The sequence below is a fragment of the Thermobia domestica genome, chromosome 14 (genome assembly GCF_964235325.1).
Source record: "Thermobia domestica chromosome 14, izTheDome1.hap1.1, whole genome shotgun sequence".
Lineage (NCBI taxonomy): Eukaryota > Metazoa > Arthropoda > Insecta > Zygentoma > Lepismatidae > Thermobia > Thermobia domestica.
Genome location: NC_137467.1, coordinates 66,981,220 through 67,008,815, shown reverse-complemented (window position 1 = coordinate 67,008,815; position 27,596 = coordinate 66,981,220). Strand labels below are relative to the sequence as shown.

The window sequence follows — 27,596 nt, the reverse complement described above, 5'->3', positions numbered from 1 at the left end:
AATATCGGAAATTTTCTACTACTTTTACATGTCCCGATAAACGCCCCCCTGAGACCCCCTGGTTCGAATTTTGAGAAAAACGTTTAACTTTGATCTGGAGCGTGGAACAAGGTATTTGTGACTAAAATTTGGTAACCTTCGGTCTATTTGTCTGGTTCCCAAGCCGGTTCCGGTAAAAGCCCCCCTAAGATTCCCCTGGTTCGAAATTTGAAAAAACGGCTTCGTGTTGATCTGGGGCCTGGGCTAGGTACCCCTGTCCAAAATTTGGTAACTTTCGGTCCACTCGTCTGGTTGCCAGGCTGCACACAGACAGACAGGCAGACAGACAGACCAACACACAAACAAACTCTTTATTTTATTTATATTAGATAAAGAATTAATATACTGAATATCAGCTCTCCAACTTGAACGGCTTGCGAGATACTAAATTTTTCGCAAAAATTCGGTCCCTCTTAGAATATGTAATATAATGAAACCGATACATGTATGAAACTTCCTAGTTGAGATTGAGGCCTAAGTATATACCAAAAATCATTTCATTTGACTTTGCAATTTGGATATGATGATCATGCACACAGAGTCACATTCAATTTTTTATATAATAATTCATATATTACACATGATTCAAACATTTTCCCCAGTAGTTAGCTCCCCCACGAAATCACAGGCTGAATCTCAAATAAGTCCTATTGCTATTATTACAATTGCAAATATCAATATCTAAAATTGCCTCAAGTTCTTTTGTCAATGGAAACAAATGAAAAGAAAAAGGATGCCTTGAAAGTAGACAAGTTCACCAGTGTTCAGAAGCTGTCTACAATGCACTGAGCAGAATAAGTCTGTTTGTCGTTATACGTTGTTAAGTCAGAGTGGATCTTAGTGGGTGGGAGTTTGCAGTGGGTCACGTTCTGTTGACCCGCGGCCCCCGGACCTCTCCCTCTCTGGACTGTACATACGGATAAAACTATCATATATATGTATTTTAACCTTCTTGACTTTACTGAACCTTCACTAATTTAAGATAATTTAAGATAATTTAAAATGCAAGAAAGCAATTATTAATAACATATATAAAAATATAGAAAAGTAGTTTGAAGGAAAAAGTAAATGGTGTATTCGAGACTCGAACTCGAGTTGCCTACTCAATATGCAGTCACCTTACCGATTTATGCACGGCACAACGTGCAACAAATCGTTTCGAAGCTTTATTTCTAATGTGTGTGTTACGTAACACGGCTACCAGATGTCAGTAATGGTGCGATCACCGTCTTGAAGACCCATTTCGAGGTTACGGAATCACTCTTTTAACCCCCATTAATCCGATTTTTATATACCTCTCTTTCTCTCTCTCTCTCTTTATATATATATATATATATATATATATATATATATATATATATATATATATATAGACAACAGTAAGTAAGAGTATAGATTAAGTTATTCTTGATTTTAATCTACAAAACAAATGCTTTTAATGAAAACATGGGGCCTGTTGCCGTAGATGGCTAAAGGCCGTAAATAAAATTCAAACTTCAAGTGTAACTGGGGTAGCTCCCGACATTGGCTGATTTAAGACGTTTGATAACAGCGCGGGTAATGGCTGGTTTATAAACGCACGGAGTTGACATAGCGTGTGTAGGTAAGTGGTTACAGCGTCTGACTGTCGTTCTAAGGGTCCGGGGTTCGAGTCTCGGCCTGCATGGAGTTAACTTTTTTCAAGGAATTAAACACTATAAATGATGTTCGCGTTTGATGCAGAATGAGATTTATCCTATGAAGGGAGAAAAACTAGGACGGATACAGCGGGCAGGAGGAAAGACGGACACTGTTTATCCTTAAGTGTTAAAATTTAATTTATTCCCATGTCTTTTGCTCTTTCCTTTCCTTCTTGCCTTCTTTTCTCATTTTGTTTAGTTTTCCATACTTTTTCGGTCTCTGCATGATGCGTATTATTCTTTTCGTTTCCTTTGCATTAATTCCAATCTCTTTGATCTTAAAGTGAATAGATTTTCTGCAGATTTATCTCGTGGTTGTTTCTCTAAGTGATGCTCTCAGATAGTGATACTTTTTCCTCCAAATGGAGTAATATCCTGGCATGTTATGTTTTCGGGCACGTATTTGCTGTCATGTTGGTTGTCCAACTATCAGACATCGAGTGAAACTATTCTGCTACTGGAAAAAGCTATCATTTCTTATTATCCAACCTCCAGTTTCTACTGTCGCTGACTGTACAAAAACTATTTTGTTGAAATACAATCATCAAGGCAGAAGAAGCTCTGTTATTGTTTTCACTTTGCAATACATCTAAACATTTTTTTACTTGAAACAAGTGGTATTTTGATTTTGTTTAAGTAGTTATTCACACTTAGCACATGTTTAATTTTGACAGTTGGACTTTTGTGAACTTTCTAGTATTTCTAGTGTTGGATTTACTTGTTCTAGAAAAAGAAAATAATAATTTCACATGACACTCTTTTCCGTATTCGAAGTAGGCTTATACCACTTATATGTTGATTAATATTGTCTATTTCCATTTTATTCACATATTATTTCAGGCTCTTACTTTAATCTACAGCCTTTAGATCAAGAAGGAAAGATCAAACATTCGAAAATATTTTAATGCTTTCGAGTGTAGCTTTTAGCTTCATAACTTTTATTATAAGTGGCAATTCTGTATTCTTAACGTTTCCTTTCGGACTGGCCTGAAAATAAAGTATCTCTGTAACTTCTTCCAGTGTCCTTTAATGATCTTATGAACACGAACATTTGTTAGTTGCAGCATACGATTCACGTTTGGATGTTATGAATGCGATATCGACACACTTGTCATACAGAAATCAGAATCCTTTATTATGTGACCAATATCCGTCGAACGTATAAGAAAGCAATCCATTAGATTCTCTCAAATAAGGGGAAAATCATTTGCTATGCACTAAAAATGCATTAAGATGTCTCTTACTATTGTGAAATACCTATTACATAGGATTGTATAAGACAGGATTAAAACAATAGATGGGCTTGAGTGTAAGGGTATTCAGTAAGCTCTAATATTACTTCAAGGACAGTAGTAAAGGAGCAATTAAGAATTATGATATCATTTCCGCTTTGTTGAAAGTCTTCCTATATACTTTGCCAGTATATAGTAACGACAACTTCACCATTTTCTATTGATTTGCGATAAAATGTATCTGATAATATTACTGAATATCTTTTCACATTCTATGATTTCTGAAAATGAATTATATTAAACAATAATAGGAGACCTCTACTTATTTTTTGAAAAACTAAAGTTCTTAACAAATAATCTATTACTGTATAATGAGAACAATATAACAATGGTTTATTACTATTATTAGCACGCCTTTCGGCAGGTCCTGGGAGTAATGAGAATTATTCTTTTATTTTTCCAATTTTAGATTTGGCCCTGGAAATGTTTCTTCCATGTTTTTCGATCTTCAGCTTGCTCTCTTAACTTCCAATATTTTGTTCCATTTCTCAATCACACCAGCTGTGTTCTTCTTCTGCCTATTTCTCGCTTCCCTTGCATCTTTCCTTCTATGGCGGTGTGAAGAAGACAATTTCTTCGCAAGATGTGTCTAATCCAATTGGCTTTCCTATCAAAGAACTTAATAGAAGTGTCATCTTCTCTCCTCTCTGGTTTAAAACATCTTCTTTTGTTACCCTCTCTGTCCACTTTGTTTTTTGCATTTTCCTCCAACACCACATTTCGAAGCTCTCCAAATACTTCTCTAAATTCCGTAATATCTAAGTCTCTGAACCATACAGTTCCAATGCTCCATATAGCACTTGACCAACTTCTTCTTAAGTCCAATATTGAGAATGCTAATTAAGAGTGATCTTTTCTTGTTGAATGCTTCTTTATCCATGGCAATTCTTTACCTGATGTCTTTGTTGCAGTAAGCATTTCTAGTCAAAATACTCCCCAGATACTTGAAATTATCGAACTCTTCAAATTCTCTTTGTTCTACTCTCATCCATAATGGCGTGTTTCCACGGGATATTCTCATGACTTTCGACTTTACGATGTTGATTCCATTCCATATAGTTTTCCTGTGCCAACTATTTTGTCAATCATCTCCTGTAGTAATTCTTCGGTTTTAGTGATAATAACCGTATCATCCGCATACCTGGTCTTGTTAATGATATGCCCTCCAATCTTGAAATCACTAATTCCCATTAATGCTTCCCCCATTAGACATTCACCGTAAATGTTGAATAATTGGGGCAACACACTACACCCTTCTCTGACTTCTCTTCAAACCTGCACGCTATTGGTTTCTGCTACATACAAACATAACTTCACTTGTTGTCCTATGTACAGGCTTCGAATAAGTCGTCGATTTCTCCAGTTGACTCAAATTTCTTTAAGTATTTTCGAAGTAAAATTTATCTGGCGGAAAGGTTTTCGCCAGTCGATGAAACACAAACACAACTAACTCTACCTTTACATCAAGAATTCCTTTCTGATATAATTCTCATGAATCCAGTAGCATCTCTAGTGCCTTTTCCTTTCTGAATTCCAAATTGGTCTTCTTCTGACCTCTCATCTATCTTATTTTCCATTCAGTATGCGTAACATAAACTTTCCAGTGTGGGAAATCAGGCTAATGGTTCTGTAATCGCTGCACTCCTGTGATTGCTTTTTCTTTGAGCAATGAAATTATAGTAACATAAAGAAAATCCTTTGGCCATTCTCCACTCAGGTAAGTCAATACTTTCATTGCATTGTCTCCTAATCCCTTGAGCAAATCTACTGCTACGTCGCCGTCTCCAGTGGCTTTCCAGCTTTGCATGTCTTTGGTTGCATGTATTACTTCACTTTTCAATAAACAAGATCCTTTATCATCATCATCCACCCATTTCTCTGCTTCAATCGCAATATCTATGGGACTGTTCTTCTGATCATAAAGATCTTTTATGAATTCGTTCCAAATTCTAAAGATTTTTTTGACAGTCAGTGATTACATTGCCTTGTTGATCTGAGATGCCAAATGTTCGTATATTTTTCTTAGCTTTTTCTCCTAATTCTTATGCTTTCTGGTACATCAGATCATATCTGTCGCGTGTTTTAAGTTCCGTTATTTTTCACATATCTGCTCCATGTACTTTTCTTTGGCTTTTTCCCTTTCTCTTCTCAATTCATTATTCAGCCTTCTGTATTCTTTGATGTCCATGTTTTATGCCCTTCTGCGTTCCTCCATCTTCTTAAGCATTGCTTCCGTTATCCATGGTGTTCTCAGTGCCCTTTCCATTCTGCTAATGTTATTGTCGAGTGTGTCAAGTAGAATTTAACTTTCCCCAGTTATTTTCTATATTGTCGATCATTATCTACCATTGTACAAAATTATTCTTCAGTCTCTTCTTTCACATCGTCGTCGATGTATCTTAGTTGCTCTAAGTTCCATTTTCGATTTCTTCTCCCATTTTTCTTGATCGACTTTAACCAAGCTTGCACTTCCACCACCAGGAGATTGTGATCCAAATCAATGTCCGCTCCTGGGAGTGTCTTCGTCTTGAAATGTTGCTTCACAAGAATGTAATTGATTTGGAAGTGTTTCTTATCTCCTGGTACAATGGTGTACACGAACAATAATAGCAACGAAAGATAAATGCGTATATCTCTTCTTATCTATATCTAATAGATAAAATATATTTATTAAAAATCAGATTTCACTAAAGCAGTCAGTGACCATACGACTGTCTTCCTTTTACGGTGTAAGAATTCTCTGATTGCCCAATTGTATTTTTTCGGAACCTTTCTGTTTACTTGGTCGGACCAAGTCATTCGAGAAACACCGAAAAAGCATCGATACTTTTTTAATAGTTCATTTGCATTCTTCGGTTGCGAAGCATATTTTTTGGATCTTCTCTGGGTATTACAATATGTTTAGTTCTTCTTTACCAGCTCATTGATAATTTGCAACGTAATAAAATAATGTAAGCTAAACATAACACTAAATAAATCATTAGTACTTATAGTGGACACATACAAAATCATTCAATAATTTTTTCTGCTTTTTCCAGTGTATGCAATTAACAATATAATATGCATAAGTAAAGCAATGTTCGCTAATTAATAGCTGTGCTCATTGGACGTTATGCACAACATAACAGGCATCAACCGTATGATAGCATTTGAAAAGTAGGGGCCGGGTGGCTCAGTGGTAAAGCGTTCACCTCTGGTGCTTGGGGTATCGGGTTCAAACTCTGCTCCCGCAAAGTGAACTTTGTGTTGGAAAACACCGTGTGCGTGGGTTTTCCTTGGGGTTCTTCCGATTCCTCCCACTTTCACCATTCCACCATTTCGTTCATCTCTTACCATCACTGTCTCCTTTAGCCTAACTGGCATACCCGTGGGACGTAAAACTCAAAAATTTCATTATTTTTTTCCTTTGAAAAGTATTCACGTATTCAGGGCCGGATTTCCCAATAGGCCCGGTAGGCCCGGGCCTATGAGCGAAAGCTCCAAGGGGGCGCACGACCGAGAGAAAAAAAGAAGAAAAATATCTAGAAATAAAAATAAATAGCTATAAGTTAACATATTTTTTGAATTGATTTTTAAAAATCAGGCTAATAAAGCATTCTGATTTTGAAGTTCATTGGAACAAATAATTGTTGGTAAAGTTAAACTATTTTTCAACATTATGCATAAACTTCGTTAGAACATTGATCTCAAACACGGGAGAACTGGCTGTAATTTTTTAATAAAGGTTTTTTAGGAAAGTAAGTTTAACCAGACTTGTGGGCGGAAAAAATTATTGGGCCTAGGGGCGCCAAAATGCTAAATCCGGCCCTGCAGGTATTGGAAACAAACTTGTGTATACAACCAGAATAAAACATATGCTTAACATGAAATACACTCTATTATAATTCCGGAATTTAAAAAATACCAATTGCAGTCATACATGACCAAATTAGGAAGATATAACTATTCACATATTCTGTCCGTCACTCCCGTTAAGATAGTAAAGTTGCATGCAATTGTTTCACAATTTTAGTAATACGCAGGCGAGAATATAGAACTATCAGCATTCAACTTGATAAAATCAAAATAAAAGAAGCTCATTACCGCTTTCTACGATTCATCTCTTTTCTACTCTTGACACAACACATGATTCATAAAACAATTCAGCCTCGGTAAAATAATTAAGTTTACTTTGAGGTTAATGTCCCTGTCAGCAGCGAGACTATATGAGATTTGACCTACTGATTAACATCGAATTCGATCCACATGAGATGCCTCCGGAAATCGAATCCGGGTCTCCCACGCCCAAAAGCGAGTACGCTAACTGGTTATCCACGAAGGAGCTCAATCGCGGTAAAAGGAATACGAAGTTCATATTAACTAGAAATGCAGTTATATAACGACATGTTGTAATGCAAAATCATCTTACTCTCAAATTTACACGGACCATTGAAGATAAGAGGTACGCTGATATTTGGCGCAACTACCGTATATACATATTTTTTAGGATAATGGATTGACAAACTTTATGAGCTAATGAAAGAAATTAGGAAAAAATGTCTTATGGACAAGGATCGGAAGGAGGCACACATTTACCGTCGGAGGCCTTCAGAAAATGACGAAAGAACTGATATAATATCCAGTATTTTGTTAAGGAAATGACAACTCTGTCGGGTCAAAATATTACACAAGAAAGTCGATCTAGACTAATGCAATGATGTATCGATAGAAGCGAAGAAGTCGTTGTACTAAAGGATTACCACGGAAGGAAAAAGTGTATGAATGTTCCATCTGTTTTTTAGAGGTCCATATAAAGGAGTAACCACCCCTTTTATCATTGCATTTATCGGAGTTCACTTTATGTATAGTATTTACACCCGGCACCAATATATTTCCGTGTTGATATATTTGGCATTAGATCAGCGCCCTTGAATATTTTTGAACTCCTTCTACCGTAAAGAGGAGACCGCTTTCGATCCGTCCTAGACATATGGTACAGCCTATATGTATACAAATTTCAAGAAGAGCGTTAAACTAGGGTAAACTCTATTCTGAGGATCTTTGTTAGTGTATTAATTCAATTGGAGAGTCCAATAAAAAATGATTCTTCATAAGTGGCTCCATATTAATTCATATTTTCTGTAATTTGTCTTATTTATTATTGTGCAACCCTAAAATATAATGCCTAATTATATAATTGGACATATCTTTTTTGAAGTTATGTATTGTAACATTAATTAATATATATGTATTACTTAATGACATGCATATTAGATCCATTACGGGCATTAACATTAAAGAAAATGTAATTAAGTGAGTTGAATCAAACTTGAATCATGGATGTCATTTAGGGACGGCAGGAGGAGGCAATTGCTCCTCAAGAGGTTGAGGAATACATATACTTTAATCGATTGTCTACTAATGAACTGGTACAAAACGTCAAAGTCTTATGTCGATGATGCTATTGGCCACCTCAAAAGAAGCCTGAAATGACGGTGCTGACTTGCACATATATAAAATAGAAGTAATTATGTATTGATTAACTGTGAGGGAAATTGAAAAAAAAATAATTACATTTCATATTTATCAAGTGTGTTTTAAACAAAATAATTCTAAACAAAACAATAGTATCAGGAGCATCTTCCTATATTTTGATATGGTATTTCTTAGCTACGCTGTTTAAACTTGTATTTATCTATTTTAATATCTACGGATGAACTTCAATTCCGTCGCCTTTGGTTTCTAATTTCAAGGCTCTAGTAGGTTATTTTTAATTAATTGATAAACAATTGAAATTAACTATTTAGAAATTGCATATATTAGTGATCTGTTGGCAGATAAATTACGCGCTTTCTAATGCTTAATATTTTGTTTAACTGCCGAAAGGATTAGGATGTTTGATTACTCGTACGACGTGAAATCACCCTCAAGGAGTAGAGAGAAAGGAAAATGTCTTTAAAACTGCATGAAATGAGATAGTGGAATGTGAGAAAATATTTTACATAGTATACTCGAAGAAATTAGTGCGATTTTGCTTCTTCTTATGATTAGTATAAGTAAATATTATATCAAATTCTGCATTGTAATTAACAGTTATGTCATTAACCCTTTTAATAATTGAAGACTACATATTGAAAATTACGTATAATTATTATATTTTGAGAAAACTGATAATATCTATACGACATTTTATTTGCAAAAACTGTTATAAGTAAACAATATTTGATACACTAACTTTGATTTTGGATATTTTCGTGTCTTGGTTTATGTTAATGTTCTACTACAAAGATATAAAATGCGGAATGATATTTGGAAATGACATATGTGAATGATGATAAATATTAATTGAATAGTACAACTGTCTTCTATTTACAAAATGCTTCAGTTCTAACAGAAAGTGGTGCAATAGGTAATCCGTATGTGAACGACACATCAAAATGTGTATTTTGCTTTAACTTGAATTGAGTTATTCTAGTTGTAAAATAATACCTTATTTAATTAAGTAATGAAAAATTCTCATTAATTAATACTTTACCTCAAAAATTTCTTCTGTGTGCAAATATTTTTCTCTTTTACCAGTATATATTAAACTCCTATTTGAAGATGCGCTCCAACGCTGAATTCTTGTCTGTATATAAATTGCGTACTAAATAATTGAAGTGTAAAGCTGTGTAAATGTTTAATTGACGTAAGGCTGAAACAATAGAACGGCAGAACATTATTTTGATACAAACATTGTAAATACCAAGAATAGTTACATATTCACCAGTTGGTACAATACATGGTTTACACACTTTGGAACTGTATGTTTTCTAAAACTGATAATGCTAATGTCTACTTATCACAATCTGCCAGGAACATTCTGTATTTGGAATTCGAGTAGACAATAACTTCGAGTAGAATTCGAGTAGAGTTCTATTGACATTTTCAAGTATGTACACATTTTAGTTTATAGTTAAGGACGATTTCTATCCAGAAAAGTAAGCAAATATACGAATAAGAAATGCATGAAATAAAAGGAAAAACGTTCTTAATGATTATATATAATTTTACATGCTCTAACGTGAGATAAACGGAAATTACTGAAGCTAATGTATAACCCAATTCGCTTTTTTGGATTAAACAAATTAAAAATTTTGGTTTACAACAAGAAATAGTACAGGTATGCTAAACTATTCTAACAAGATATGTGTATAGGGATTTTTAACAGCTTTTACGCGACGCAATCCCACCAGTTTTGAAACAAAGGTGTATGTAGTGTAGACATGTGGCTCCGCTGTTACTCGTTGCCAATCCACCAAACTAGTTATGACGTTCTATGACTGATCTTATCAAACAGTATGGGATCATCTCTTGGAATGCCACACTATTCCACTTAGAAAGGATTTCGAGTGAAGAATTCCTTTCTATGTGTCTATAGCACTATTACATGAGAAATGCTATTACGGCAACTCCTTCTCCGTCTGTTTCTTGCAGCTGACGGGTGTGAATAAGACTCTATTACACTGACCGTCATAAATTAAGCAACAATGGATACTCAGGAGTATAAGGAAAGTAAACGCATGCTGGTGAACAAATTGCTATTGAAATTAAAGAAGCGTCTATTTTACTCCGTACAGCAAGGAAAATTACCAAACGAAAGTACGCTCGTGGAGAAAAAATGATATTGGACGTAGGTGGCACTCAAACTGAAAAACACTGAAGCCACAAAAAGTTTTTTTCTGACCCCAATAAGGGATATACTCACCGTGCACAGCAATAGAGGATTCACAACGTTGTCTTATGCTGGCAGTTAGTGATTGTACCAGATCATTCGGTAGCTTTGTCCATTGTGGACTAGGAGCCCATTGAAGATCTTGGAAAATTTGCGGAGAGGTATAAGGCTTGCAATGCGTTGCACTAGGACATCTCAAATATGACCGATCGGGTTAAGGTCCGGGGACCTAGATGGTCAGTCCATTCATTGAATATAGTATTGCTCGAAGTAATGATCGACCAATTGTTCTCTATAGGTACGGGCGTTATCATCCTTTAGAATGAATTCCTGAACTCTAGCACGTGCAAGGGGTACAACGTGACAATCCAGAACAGTATCCTCATAGTGCTGAGCTGTCATTGTGTAACGCAAGAGAACAGAGATCAGCACGTCCTCCAAGCGAGATGCCACCCCAGAAAAGCAAATTTTAACCATTATAATTTTCCCTTTCAAGAATACTGGATGCACGGTAACGGGTTCCTGTTTCTCGCCAGACCAGTCTCCGTCAGGAATCACTGTCTAGAGAAAATCTACCCTTCCTTAAAGAGAACCGACTGACATTGCTCATGAGTTTAATTCATATGCGCTCTTGTCCAAATTTAATCGCTGCCTCTTGTGCCACCGGGTAAACAGTATAGAAACCACTGGTCTTTTGGCATACGACCCAACTCCTTGAAGTTGTCAGTGTACTCTACTCGTTGAAAGAGAACGTCACATGGCAATAACAGCCTCCACACGCACTTGAGTTGCTGTTGCAGACCTGTTTTTTCGACTTATCAAACGTATATATCGATCATCCTTTCTGATATCACACGCAGACGACCAACACTGAAACGTCTCGGAGCAATTTGCGTTATTTGGAACTTGCTTTATAACCTGATGAACACTGCTCGATCGATAGTGATTCAACGGGCCACGCCGGCCTGATGCTGCTCTGCTTCCAATCGACTATGGCACGCTAGCGTAATTCATTCGGCAAATGATCCCACGTTGTCATATTCGCGTGTTTCACTCCAGTAGAGTTAACTGTGAACTCTACACACACTGTCAGCCAACAAGTCCGTGAGTTCATGCAGTCTTCTACGTAACTAATACTTTACGAAGTCGTGTGAGGACAGCATAATCGCAAGTTCTTTCACACAATCTTTTCCCGATCATCGTCTATGCTCGTTATATTATGACATCCATTTTCCCTGTATTTCATCATCCCCTCACCAGTCTTTTATTTTTGTTACACACTTTGTTGCTTAATTCTTGACGGGCAGTGTCGTTTCAGACAAGAACACCTTCATTAGTTCTGGTACCCCAATCTGGTACCCAAATTGAAGAGAAGTCTCAGGGGGATAGAAGTATCAGAAATGAGGTTAACGAAAATTCGGTACCAGTATCAACTCGATTCCTACACTCTTTACTGAGAACAGGCTTGGAATATGAATTCACTCAAGTGTTAATTCCTTTTCGTAATAAAGTAGATTTATTATAAAAATATAGGAATATTTACATTAAGCTAGTAAAAACTGTTCATTATAAAATCTGCTAACTTACATAATTGACTGAGAATAACTCCCAGAGTAATATTGAGAATGTTTACACGCCAGACTGCCGAAAAACCAAAGACGTGATAATCTTTCCTTTAATTAATAAGAACACACTTAGTTGTGAATGATGAAGAAAATGAAAGAGAAAGAACTTGAAAAAAGGAATCCAGACTCTAGTAGAATATTACGCTGATATAAGCTTCCTAACCCTCATCAAGTCTAAGCTTGATGCTGGCCGCCGAGTTTTCTAAGTTAACTTCATAGTTGTTAAGGTACTAGAAATTTTTATAAGTTCTTTGTATGTTTTTTCTGCTTCGGCTTCTGTGGCTGCTGCACACCTGCTTCTGAGCACAGAAGTTGAAGTGACCGAAGACCCGTTTAAAGCCAAATCCACCTTCTTTTATAATGTGCTACGACCCACTCTCTGGACTTGGAGGAGAAGGAAGGAGAGGAAAGAGACTGAGAGATAGTTCTGCACCGATCGCTTCTAGCATCAATTGCAGTCATGGGGAATAATGCTTCTATCGGATTTTTGCAGAATTTAAGATCACGCTGGGATAATTGTTTTAATACTAATATTTCTTTATTGTCTCTCTCTTTTTTCTTTTGCAAATGAGACTGTAGTACAAGTGTATTTTTATATATACCCATTATGCATACAATTATTTCCAGATCTGTGACTGAGTAAAACTGCCAGAAAGCTCTTATTCGCGCGGAAGGTACCCGATGAGGGGTCAAAATTTCAATTCTTCAACTATGTGTTTCCTGGAAGTATGTAATTTCCACTTATCAGCCTGTAAATTTGACAATGCTATTCGGAGTCTGGGATAAGAAAACTTTACTTTGTGTGAGTACAGATGTGAGATTTTTAACGAATGTAAAATGTACCCTTATGTCCAAATTATTGTCGCATGTCTTTAGAAATTACATAAATAGAAATAAATCTCTTTCTTGTGATAGAAAATGTCACATTCATTCTTGGAAATAAGTGGAAAAACAAAACTCATGTTTCCAAAACTATTTCAATAAAAAATTAAGAAATAATATAGTTATAATTAAAAAAAAAGAAATCTCCGAAACTTTCATCGAAAACTTCTAAGTTCCATTTTCGTAAACGTGGCAAACGCGCAGCGAAACTTACAAAGAAGGAGAGATTTTATGATTTGTTAGAAATACAACGTAAATCTGTCATAAGGATAGTTACTATACATGTGGCACAGCTCTAACAAGCATTGCTATTAAGCATTTTACATTTAAACAAAGGACTAAATAGAAATAAACTACAAAATATACGAAGCGATCAGAGATTTTGTGTTAATGGTTTCGTTATATGGGTCTGCCAAAGTGTAGTCCTTACCATGCCTTTGTAGAATAGTCGGTTAAAGTAGTTTTTTTTTTAAAAAAAAAAGCTTGATTCTGTGAATTCCTTAAGGAACAATGTTTTGTTCTCAAAATGCTCCTTAGTATCATCCTCTTCATTCTAGTTTATTTGAATATTTCCAAATAATTTAGAATTATGTCTTTAAAAACATTAAAATTGTCAAGAATTTTATAAAAAGCGTAAGCTTTATTTATAATCAATTTCGTAACCGAAATGACAAACTTACAAATAGTGAAATTTTAATTAACATATGACTAAAGTTTTATAAAACAGTACTTAAACAAAAAATTTACTCCGCATAGTTTCTGCAAGTAATATGTAGGAAATAGACAGAAATAATGAACGTAAACTATTTGATGTTGATTAAAAATTAGTACGGATAGTTCTAAAGGCAAGTAGAAAATTCTCTCTGCTTCATGAAAATAATAAAATAATGGTATTTTTGCTGTGTCGGAAATTTGTTTAGTAAATAAATAAATAAAATACAATTATATAAGTCAATCACTCTGACTCGATAGCTTGAAGTGAAACTGTGTCGGCGCGAACCTTCGGCTTTCTTCGTTCCACACGAAAGGACACGAAGTTGATCCGAACCAAGGGAAAAGGTGTTGAAAGATGTAATGGCACTCACGGCCTGATAGGTATTGCTTGTCATATAAGAAATTGAATGTTCTCCGCATGGTAGTATCTGTTACTTCTTGACGCGATGGAAGATACGAGAAAATCGGTTCAGTTAATGTAATTGACAATAAAAACTTTTAAGAGCTGTGGATGGTGGTAAATCAACAAAATATATTACGTTTGCAGATGCAGTTTACACAACAAATAACACGAATAGTGTGATAAGCAGGGAAAGCAGGGAAACCGATATATGGTAAGACAACAGAAAAAAATCACAAACTGGATGTTTAAAGTGTATAGAAAAGAAAACTACCTGAGTATGTGGCATAGTAGATAACATTCTAATCTACCAATCAGCTGATCCATGTTCGAGTCTTCGTCAAGTGTATTTTGTTTTTTCGCGTCGAAGGAACAGCCACTACTTGTAATATTTACTTTTTATGTTTTCGTCAAAGATACAACCATTACTTGTAGTATTAGTTTTATACAGGGTGTCAATGAAGTATACCGACAAACTCTAAGAGGTAATTCCTTACATCAAAATCAGAGAAAAAGTTTATTTGGACCTGTGGAGAAAAGTGCATTATTTTCAGTGCTAGTGCTGTCGAAAATCCCGAAAAATCAAAACTTCAATATGTGCTATTTTGAATTCCAGAAATTGTGGATGGTGGTCCTTATCAAGTAAAAAAAGTCAGCCATACGCAATTCAGAAATGCACATTTCATTAATTTTCAGTGGGTATACAGAGTATTCCATACAGGGTGAAATTCCCAGACATACCACCAACCGAATTTTGAAATACGCTCTGACTTCATGATCGGTCCAAGGTAGGCAAATAGTAAGCCTTGATAGCAGTGAACACAAAATCCTTTACCGCGATGTCGGAAGTGTTATGGATCGTCAGCAGCACGGTTTCTCGTATCGGGAACACGCATGCTGCAATGTTTTCTTTCACGCTTATAAGCGAAGAGAACGTGAAATAGACCGTGACGAAATACATTCCATCACACATTATTGCGAAAAGAAAAAAACGTTCCTAACACTTCCGACTTCCCTCCGATGAATTGGATGTCCATTATTGTTAAGGCTTACATTCTGCCTACTTTGGACCCTCTTTGAAATCAGCGTATATATGAAAACTCTATTGAGAGCATATCTGAGAATTACAACCTGTAAGGAATACCTTGTATACCTATTAAAAATTGACGAAATATGCACTTTTGGATTGCGTAAGCGCGGCTTTCATTACGCTGATAAGGACCACCATCCATCGTTTCTGGAATTCGAGATAGGACCGCTTTAAATTTGGCTTCTTCCCGATTTTGGTCAGCCCTGGCTCTGAAACTATGCACTTTTCGCCATAGGTCCATATAAACTTTTTCTCCTATTTTGATGTGAGGTATCACCTCTTACAGTTTGTCGGTATAGTTCATTAATACCCTGTTTATGGTTTCATTCTGTTAGATTTTTCTTGTTTTTGTCTAAGGTAATAATATAAGGCTGAAGGTATGATTATACCTAGGTAGATCAAAAGTAACGGTGTTGTAGATTCCTTTCTATTAATAATATATCAAAATACGCTTACATCCAAAGCTAAATATACAAGTAATTGAAATGAAAGTAGAAAGTTTGGTGAGTCACCACTGAGGGGAAGAGCAAGGCAAATAAACTGAGGCGCTTTAAAATGCCTCTCTTATCTGTGTGTTAACTGTGAACTGAAAGTACTTTCTTTTTTAAAAAAAAGTAATAATGCTATCAATGAAATATTTCTCTTTGTGGAAACATAAAGAGAAGGAAAAGAAACAATATTAGTATATTTGTTTATTATTATATGTTTCAGTATGTTAAAAAAAGAAATCATATTCACTATTTAAGGAGAACATGGTTAATAAATTAGTGTTCATAACGAGTGGAAAGATAATATGTATTCTGGAAGGTCATTTTCTATTTTGGAATACTCAAGTAAGAATGAAAAGAATGCAACATTTATGGAACCAACCCTATCAAAAGATTGATTCTGATGGGAGTCCATTTAGTTTAGGATCCCAAGTTATTGAACCATGTCTCGTATAGTCTCCGTTCTGAAAGGGATGTTACACTCCCAGTGAACCAACTGATCAGTCTTATAACTATCAGTTTGTGGGAAGATGATTGGTTTGTGAACTGTGAAAGGTCTACAAGCCATGAACGGAGAAATTTCCACGTAACCCGAAATAGTGTAGAGAAGTCACATACTATGTAGAGAAGATGATCACTCACTGAAGTATTGTGATTCATAATTAATCTTGATTTTCAGCTTCCAAAAATTGTGCTTCTAGGTTCGTAATACGATTTCAAATGATCAGTAAATCTATATTATAAAATTGAAACTCACTATGTGACTCTTAATCTCTTGAACAACCCGACCAATATCAATCATTTTTTTTTTACGTAGATGCGGTTCTGGACTGGGGATTTTGTTATCAATTCATTTTGATGGTAGAACTTAGGGGAGAGGAAGGAGGGGAGATAGGAAAAATAAATAAAACTTAATAATTCTTAAACCACCCGACCGATTTCAATCAAATTTTGAACTAAATGAGGTTTGGAACTGGGAAGTTTTTCTTATCATTTTGCTTTGACGGTAGATTTTAGGTAAGGAGGAAGGCAGGAGGGCAAATATATGGAAATGAATAAAACTTAGTAACTCTTGAACTAGCCGAGCGTAGAACTTAAGGGAGAGGAAGGGATACCTAAAGTAAATAAAACTTAATAACATTTGAACCACTTGACCTATCTCGATCAAGTTTTCAACCTAAATAAAGTTCGAACCTGACATGGTTTTTGTGATATCACTTTGACCGTGTTACTTTAGAGAGGAGGAGGAAAGACATTTAAAAATGATCGAAAATGGCTGATATTAGTCATCAATAGCGTTTGGGCTAGCTGAGATTAACAGTGACACTTCCGATGCTGTTTAAATCCAAATTCAGCCCCACAGTTTGAGAGATAGAGGAGCGGGAAATATATAAATACGATAGAAAATGACCGATATTAGTGGCGAATCTATAGATTTCTAAGGTTGCTGAGATAAACAGTGACACTTCCGGTCCCGTGCCTCGCAAAATGGGGAGAGAAGGGGGATATATAAAAACCGTCAAAAATTACCAATATAAAAGAGCGCATTAGTAATAGTAAAATGTGACTGACTAGCGGAACTATTTTCTCTTAACTTACCCCAGGGAAGCGGATAATTAATGCTCGTGTATTCTAAAAGTCAAAAATATAATTCACAATTCGTTTATAAATATAGGCTGGGCAATCTTTAAAGGTCAGTTAGGAACTAATGAAATAGCAATTCTAGATTTAATTTAAACAGCTAAAATTCTTACTCACTTTGGCTAGTTTATGAACACAAAATGGGAAATTAAGATATTGTAACAGTTTCCTTCTTTCTTTGCTAGAGTTGTAATTTCTAAAAACGATGGATCACATGGTCACCGCTTTGTAAGGAGGAGCTTAAATGCCAAGTATCATTTCCCTATGATGAAACATTCATCAGAAAGTCTCTTTTGGAGAATATTTTTAATATTACATTTCCTCGCTTAGAACATGTATTGTATGAAAGTAACTTGAGAAAAGCCCGGCCAGAGTTAACTAACATCGGGAAAGCAGAGTTTGGTAAATGAACTTCGGGGCCATCCTTCGCGAGGCAGTAGTGAACATTTAAAATGTCAATACTACAAAGTGGAGGAGAGCAATAGTCAGAAATAGTGAGGAAAGGCGTCCTAAAGATTCTAACTTAGCGCATGTATGACAGGACGTATAAAGTTCTCAAGTGAGGGCGTGGCAGAATTAGGATGATCCACGACTCACGTGCAAAGGATTCCGGGTTCGATTCCTGCTCGAGTGTATTTTTTTCTTTAATCAATAATTTAACGATTTTTACCTACAAATAAAATATTAATTCATCATATGTTTATAATACATAAAACAATAGAATTGTTCAAATCAGTTGTAAAATCTTTAATATTCCATGTTAACTAGCAATAGAATGTAACCTATTCCGCGTAGTATATTGATGCCACGGGTTATGTTATGAAATAAAATGAATTTTTTTAGTTTTACGTCCCACGTTTATGCTGGCTGGGCTAAAGGAGACAGTGAAGATGAGAAATTAATGAAATAGTGGAAAGAAGAAAGTGGGATGAAACGGGAGATTTCCGACGAAACTCACGAACACGGTGTTTGTCCACCACAAATTTCACTTGGCGGGAGCAGGGTTTGCACCCGGAACCACATGCTCCAGAGGTGAACGCTCTACCACTGAGCCACCGCGTCCGGACTTATATTATGGTTAGCACAATCGTTGTGTAAAAAAGGTTCTTGACGTTTCGTGTCTATATCTGTGAACAGTGTGCGAAATGACCGGACATTTGCAAGGGAGGATGCATTGTACTTCAGACGACAATAGAATGGCAAAGTATGACAGTTTTAGCCAGGGGCGTCATTTAGGAAGAGCAAGAGCAGCAATTTCCCCTCAAGAGTTTGAGGAATAGATAGCCTATAATTGATTGTCTACTAATATACTAGTACTAAACGTGAAGTGAACATTTTTTGAACAACGACTGTGCTAAACATAGTCTAACGCGTGATATCAATGCACAACGCGGAATAGGTTACATTTGATTGCTAGTTAACACAGAACATTCAAAGATTTTACAACTGATTTGAATATTTCTATTGTTTTATGCATAATAAGCATGTGGTGAATTAATATTTTATGGCGACTTTATTCAAAGCAAAAAGCAAAAATAGTTGAATCGAGCTACGATCCAACCCGGAACCATTTGCACGGGGACGTAGATGCTCCTAACTCTGCCACGTCGTCACTTGACAACTTTACGCGTCGCATCATATATGCGAGAGTCAGAATCTTTAAGATAAGTTTTCTCCACTATTTCTGGCTGTTGTGCTCTTCCAGTTTGTAATATATACATTTAAATGTGCATTACTACCTTGCGGAGGATAAACCCGAAGTTCATTTACCAAAGTCTGCTTTCCCCTTATTAGTCTCGTGAGATACTGTTTTTAAGCACAAATTTTTACACCCTTTTCCTCTATGGACTTTACACGAAAGTAACATAATAAAGCCTTCGTTGGAAAACGGTGATAATTATGTTTAAAAACTAACTTGAAACGATTGAAATGTTTCTTGTGATGATCCAATAGATAAAAAAAAATAATATGAGTTACACAATTGAAGAAATTCCCTCTACTACTTCTCAAAGCTGGAATTTTCGAAAATGTTAGGATATATGTCTACTTATTTATAATAAGACATTTGTATCGAGTTCGAAGGGCGTAACTTGAGAGGATGTGATGTATTTTATTATTGGCCTATTTATTTTAATCCTTCATCACCTTTAATATACGCGCGTTAATTAAAGTAAAAAATTACAGAACATTGTTAAAAATTACCTATCTTAATATTTTTGTTTTATTGGATCAAAAGATTCAATATATTTCAGGCAACATTTTCTTCTAGGCCTTATACCTGAAGAACTACATATAGTGTAGCCAAACTCATACTATCATTTAACCCAGTATCATTTGCTTACTTCGCAAAAAAAAAAAAAGGAACAAAAACTCGATTTAGGGGCTCCTCATAAATGTTGTGACCCTTGATAAAAGAGATCTAATATATTTCATTCAATCAAAATTTTTCTTCTACTCCTTATTTCTTGAGTTCTACATATAGTGTAGCCAAACACAAACCATCACGTAACTCGGTGTGATGTGCTTATTCTGTCGAAAATACGAACACTTGATTTAGGCACCATTCAGAAATGTTGTGCCTCTGATTCAGAAACTAATTATTGGCCAAGATCGCAATCTTTTGATAATTATTTTATCATTAATAACATTCTTGGCCAAGATCGCAATATTTTGATTCATTTTTTTTTGATTACTCCTAAAATTCTTCTTTAATTTTCTTCGTTTCGACGATATTGTCAAGGTTGACTTCTTTAATGCAATATACTAGTTGAAATGCCGCTCTTGTCATGGGAACATTAGATGTATGGAACATATTTGAAAGGTATATTTGGGCACTCTTCCCCCTTTGGGATGCCCATATGAATTAAAGTGAGATGATAAAAACTCAGGTAGACGCAAGTCACAAACTCAATTAAAACGAGGTAATCATTTTCACATTTTGGTTATTTTATGAATAGATTATGGGAAACTAGAATAATATGGAAATTGATATCCTCATACCCATAAATCGAAATGTTCGAAAGCGCTGGGACTCATACCAGCTTAGATTTGATAAGGAACTTATATACTGAGTTTCATCTGTTAAACTTGAGTGATTTCCAAGATATATTTTTGGCATACAATTTGAATTTCTCTAATTTTTTAGCAAACATTTTAATGAAGGTAACACTATAATAGTTAGGCATAATTAGCACTGTCTTCCACTTCAATGTTTTATTCATTTATTTATTTATTTTACATTAATAAGAACGGACACATATACTAAGAAGGGAAACATGATTCAAAGTATACATACAAATAGAGTATCTTACGAGATCTTTAAGTAAAGAATATGAAAGTCACCGAATAGATCCCTAATTTAAAATACATAGGCATTCGTTCTAGTATTTTGAACAATTCCGTTTTTTACGTAGGAGGGAAGGAGCAATTTCTACCATGACTTTTTTCGTATTCGAATGCAATACAGTCTCGTCATGATAGAAAAGTTTCTTAAGTGTTTAAATTTAAGTTATGAACAATTAACTCGACATTGCTTTTGTTATGTCAATTTCATTAAAATGCTTTAGTGGGATAGCCCGTTTAAAAATTATGAATACATATATATATATATATATATATATATATATATATATATATATATATATATATATATATACATGTAGTATCTGACGAACCCCCAAATGATTGCAACATGGAATCTGGTATATAAAATCCTTGCTAAAACTCGATGGACACAAAATCCAAAGTTTCCGAAATTTTCACTTTTAGGAGGAAACGCAACTATTCCTCTATGTTTTCTCAATAAACAGTTAAAATTGCATCGATATTTTCTGTTTCACTACGAAAAACGACTTAACCCTTTTAAATGAATTTGTGCACATAGTAAGCACTTGAGTCGAGCTTAGTTTTCATCAGTTCACTGCATTCTGAGAGGAGAAAGAAGGTCCAAGCCAACCTTCAAAATATTTTTCAAATAAAACTAGGGGAGACCGGGTATGGTTGTAACACGTTTTGGTTGTAAAAAAACGAGTAGTTTCTACGCTAATCACTAGATGTGGTTCATGTTCCAGTCAAAACACAAGCGCTTCATGCACGTTCAGTCACTGTTTTTGTGTCAAGTAACGCGTGTTCGTCTTGAAGCTGTCGCGGTTTTGGTGTCTTTTGGGCAGGTAAGTAAATTTTCTATATCCCTGAAAATATGTAATATTATAATGTGTGTGCGGAACATTTAGATAATTTGAGTAAAATATTAAAAAAGATAATAATGAGTATTTGTTTACGTACGGAAACCAAACACAGAATCAACACAATTTTGCAAGTACTCTGGCAAAGATGGCTACCGCAATATGAGGTTCGTTGTAAAAAAAAAAAAAAAAAAAAAAAGTGGGTCTGGTTGTAACGCTGTTACAACCAGCCCCCACAGACTAAAACAATGCATATGTAATTAACTTTGTATTATTTACTTGAAAATTGTTTATCTAAACAGTGATTCTGTTACATGAACATTGTTTTTCCCCCTCTCTCTCTTTCGTTCTTTGAAAAGTATTTCAATTCTCTTATAAAAGTTAAGTAGCTACTTAACGACACACAACAGCCTAACGTTTGCTAGGTATCCGCTTTTATAAAGGATATTGGTTTTACCTTTCTATTGAAGCAGATGTAATTTTAATCTGTAATACTGAAATATGTGGTTCATCTTGTCATCTGACGAAGACAGTGATAACGCAATTTGCCTAGTTTGTTGTGAATTACTTTCCAAAAGTGCGCCAAGAGTGAAATAGTTTCAATATATCTTTTGTCATGGATGGGCTCATGTTGTGTGCACCATGGTGACGGTGAATACAAATGTCACAACTGTGATTCAAATTATTCAATGTAGGTAAAAGTAAAAGTAGACTAGGTAACTGAAAGTGTAGATTCGAGTGTCAAAGTGCATAGGATACTAGAGTAGATCTAGATGTCAAAATGTAGATGTGCATAGGGTCTAGTACTGTGTTACATATTATGGTTATTATAACAAATGATCTGTTGACATTTTTAAGTTAAAAGAAATATGTCAATACTAGTTAGGGTTACATTTCTTTAGGTAAACCTGATGTGTAAAAGACAAAGTAAACCTAAATATATCATACAATTCTGTTCATTCATCAAATTATTAGCTATTTTACTGTATGTATACTGTAAACTGTAGATCTAGCTATTCATTTGGTGCTAAGATAGATTTCCAATGTGAAGAGAGTGATATATATATATGTATGTATGTATGTAAAAAAAGAACAGCACTTTCATTAATCATACAGTTCTCAAACGTAATCTATGTCACTCTCTCAACCTGTAACAGAGGAACATATTAAATATCGATCTTATAATCTAATTTTGTGTTAATATTTTAATATATGTAATAGCAATTGTATCCACTTACCAAAGATACAGCGGGTTACAACGAACCCCAATCACTGTTACAACCAACATCAACGTCGGGGTTGGTTGTAACATTTGGAGAGTATTTGTTTTTCCACTATATCTCAGCAAATACTTGACATTATCTGATATTTGTTAGGTATTTTGAGAGAAGGATGTCCAAACTTCCGAGCACATGCAAAAATTCGTATTTTTCTTCAATTGGAGTCTAGTTATGGATAAAAATGTAAAAAGTGTTACAACCATACCCGGTCTCCCCTTATCTTCCCGTAAAATGAACGGACATCTTTGCTATTAAAGAAATAAATGTAGAAATTTTACGTTTTTCTCTGAAGCAATCAGAAGCAGGTTAAAACACAAGCACGAAGTACAGCCTTGATATTTAGATTACAGCCTACTATTTCCTAGCGGTGGCCAAAATTTTTCGCGATCCGGAATCCAGAAAATGTATTTTCCGGAATCGGTAAATTTATTTTCCGGATTTCGGAAAAATTTCGATGTCGGAACTATTCCAGAGTTTAGAAATATTCCGGACTTCGGAAAGAATACGATACTTTTCTGACATCGGAATTTTACTGAAATCCGGATTTTTTCCGAATTCCGAAATTTTTCCAAAATCGGAATTTTCCGAAATTAGGATGTTTCCGATTTTACTTTCCGGATTTCGGGAAATAAAAATTCTGGAATTGGCCTTCCCTAATTCCTATATCAGTTCTACTTATTTTACCGGTAAATTGCATCCATACGTTAAATAGAATTTATTGTTACGAAGTAAATTAAAAGTGAATCAAATAGGGTCTATATGTGATTTAAAGTGGTTCAAGTATATATAATTTAAAGGAATGTTGAGTTTACTTGCGGCTAAAGGGTATCCTTGAGAATGGAATAGGGCACTTTGGATTGGATTCAGGTCGGCAGCCGGCTCAAAAATGTGGTTGGATCGGGAACGGCTGAAGTTAGGGGAGGCCCGATGCAACCAAATTATAGTTCATCACCATATTATAGTTCACTTGCAAGCCTACGGTGAAAATTTTAGGTTGCAGCAAAAATTTAGGGAAGGCCCTCCCCTAGACCCCCTGGATTCGATTATCGGTGAATTTGCATTTGTTCAAATTAAACGTAGTCTTTAAGTCTACGTCTTATATAACATCAGTGCTGTAAGAAGTATTCTAGATGTCATTGAATGAAACTGAGGTATATACATATATACTGTTACTAGTTCTGAAGTTAAGTGTGTTTGGTTATTGAAACGCCTGGATAATACAAGTTACATTATGCACATTCAAAGGTAAAGCTGAAAGAAAGCGCCTGTAACTGAGTTTCGTGTGATACTGTAGGAATATTAAGTAAGGACTCAATTCACACTACCAAATATCTGACATGACAACCAATCAAAATTCGATAAAAGGGAGTTCGTGTCTACTAAATGCCACGTAATACATGAGATTTCTTATAGATATTCACTTACATTTGAAAGGTAGGCGTCATGAAGGAAGCAAGAATACGTTTCATAACGCTTCTTGACGAAGGTTACAGCGCAAAGCAAGCCGCGGAACATACAGGCATTCGCCCTAGAACAGGTCACATAGATATCGTGTTACCGGAGAAACAATTCGTCGTCGTTGTAATGGGAGACGGCGAGTTACCACAAACGAGCAAGACCGTCGTCTAATTTAAGAAGACAAGGAAACTCCCCATTCAAATTCGCGTCAACTGCGATAAGCCACTGACTTTCCTGGATCCCGTCAAATAGCTATTAGGCGACTTAGAGAGGCTAATCTCTTCGGCGTGCAGCCATTAAGGATTTTTTTCCGCAGAACACATCAGACGTCGACGTCAATTTGCAGAGGAAAATATGCATCGGAACTGGACAAGTGTCATTTTCAGCGATGAATGTATATTTTCTTCTGCAAATGATGGACCAGTCTGTGTCTTTCGTGAGAGAGGTTTCAGGTTCGATCCTCGATAAATATGGCAGAAGCGTTCCAGTGGACGCATATCAGTGCCTGTCTGGGGCTGGATCTCTGCAGATGGATTTGGGTATCTACACAGGATTGATGAGCGCCTTGCAGGTGCGCAGTATAAGTTCATCTTGGAGATTATTAAGGTGTCATCTGTTCGCTAACGTTATCCTGAGGAAGCAATCGACTTTCAACACGATCGGTCACCTGTCCATGTGTCACGAGTTGTCCAAGAGTGGCAGGCAGAGCAAAATGATGTAGTGGTAATCAATTGGCCTCCACGTGGAGCAGATCTTAACCCAATAGAAAATGTCTGGACAGAGGTAAAGAGGTGTTTGAGGGTGAAATGGGCTAATGAAGTTTCTAAACCTTCCAATGAGCTCTGGGATTCGGTCGTTAATGCTTGGGAAGATCTTGCTGCGAATGCACGGGCTATGTCCGTCGAATGATACTAAGAATGCCTCGTCGAATATTAACGGTTGTTGAAGCAGGTAATCACTGAACTTCATATTAGGAACGTGTTTAGTTTCAAACAGCCCTTTTAAGGGCAACATTTTATCCATAAAATGTTATGAGAGTATGTGATTAAGCACGCAGAAAAAAAAATTGGGGTGCAATCATAGATATATGTTTTTAAAAAGTAAAATGTGCTTTAAGTAGGATTCGATCTCACAACCATCACTACGTAAAGCCGAAATGCTACCTCTACTCTAGAGTCTCACTAGCGGTTACTGCCTACCAATAATTTGCACAATTGCTGCCAAGCCGCCAAAATTTCATACGTAACATTCCTTCGTAATTAAAAATTATATACAAGAGAGAAACCTAATTACTACCATTGTTTTGCATTATTAAGAAGACGTCTCTTGTATTGAAAACGTAGGGCTTCAATATTGCCTGATGAAAAGGAAAAGCAATAGTCGAAAATTGTATTTTCTTTGCAAGTGATTTAAAGCAAATTCGTATTCATAACCAAACTTAAAATGAAGCTGAGTTGAGTTGAGTTGAATTTACTTTGAGTTTAATGTCCCGTTCAACAGCGAGGCTATATTAGACGTGGGCCTACTAACACATGTGGAATCGACGTGGAACACATTAGCTCCCACCGTGAATCGAATCCTACTCCTCTACGCCATTAAAATAAAGTGGATTCGTATCTCTAAATTAGGATAAATTTCTTTAAGTACTTTTGAAATTCTTAACTAGATTTTCGCGTGTTTCCAAAGCAAATTTGAGAAAACTTACTGAATTTCGAGTTTATCTTTTTTATACTTCTGAACCCAATGTATTATTTTGTATCAAATATGCAGAATGTTTCAAAACAACACCGATAACGTTTACGAGGTGATTCCTGAACAAAGACAAGACAAAAAATATGGACCAATTTGGATTCATAAATGTTTCCTTTCGAAGTCATGGGCTGCCAAAAACATGAAAAAAAATGAATTTTAAAGGTCCATAGGTCTAAAAATATGGGACCTACCGTAGTCGGGTCAAGACTTCACTCAGAAACTAATATGTGCGTTATCCAAAAGTACATGTTTCAGAATCTTAAGGTACTCACGCAATAATTTTTATAGAGGGAGTTTGGCTAAAGGCATATAATTTGAAGTACTCACACACTACCTCTATAAAAATTGTTGCGGAAGTACCGCAGGATATTGAAACTTGAATATTTGGAGAGAGCTCATATAATTCCTTAGTGGACTTGGCCCGACTACGGTGGGTGCCATACTTTTGGACCTATGGACCTTTGAAGATCATTTTTCATATTTTTGGCAGACTATAACACCGAAAAAAACCTAGATTGGTCTATACATTTGTCTATACATTTGTCCCATTTGTGCACCTAGATTGGTCTATACATTTGTCCCATCTTGGTATCATTAATCACATCCCAAATATTGTCGGTGTTCTTTGAAACAACCTGTATAAAACTTTCAACTAGAAAGACTGCACACGCTAGTATTTAACCTTATTTGAATAACGGAATCTCTGATATTAGGGAAATTATTTGATTATCAGTATACATTCAATATGGTATTCACATTTATTTTAAACGTTCAATTAGAAAAAATAATTTATATTTACTGTCTTCATTGAGCTATGTAATGTTTTGTAAGAGTATGTTTTGACTTCACTTTTGTATACAATGTGGGATCAAATTATGGTGATTGCGTTATGTGTTTAATTTATTTAAAAGATTTTAGATAAAGTTGATACCCCAAAAGATCTAGGTGAACTGAAACATTAACAAAAAATGAACAGAATATTTATTAATTCATCCATGGCCTATATATTAAAAGTATGTATCCCTGCCTCCGCGGAATGGGATTGAGAATCTCTAGCCAAGAAGGCATATATTTAATTGAAACACGGAGACTCCTGATTTTGAAGCGCCAGTGCTAACTTCACACCTATATTCATTAGTTACTATTCATGTCATAAAGTTTTTGAAACAATGGTTTTTGTAAAATGTTTATTATTTTCTGCGAGAGTTAATTTAGTTATGTTCCCTCTTCAAAATAGTGTTAAATAATAAATAATAATTTAACAATAGAACAATGCTTAATTCCGCACCCCTTAGTAGTTAATACACTCTAGAGCAGCCTAATCATCAGATAGCTAAGGACTTTCTTCCTATAACTTTTACAGTGTAAACTCTCAAGCT

The 27,596-nt window shown here is 35.4% G+C and overlaps 1 long non-coding RNA gene across 1 annotated transcript in view; it reads right to left on the bottom strand.

The window, feature by feature from the left end:
- Nucleotides 1-9,530: 9,530 nt before the first annotated feature.
- The window catches only part of LOC145670613 (uncharacterized), a 138,165-nt gene continuing 120,099 nt past the window's right edge, over nucleotides 9,531-27,596 (bottom strand). Inside the window, exon 4 of the long non-coding RNA XR_014128359.1 lies at nucleotides 9,531-9,683. This is a non-coding gene — a long non-coding RNA (uncharacterized LOC145670613). The remainder of the gene's footprint in view (nucleotides 9,684-27,596) is intronic.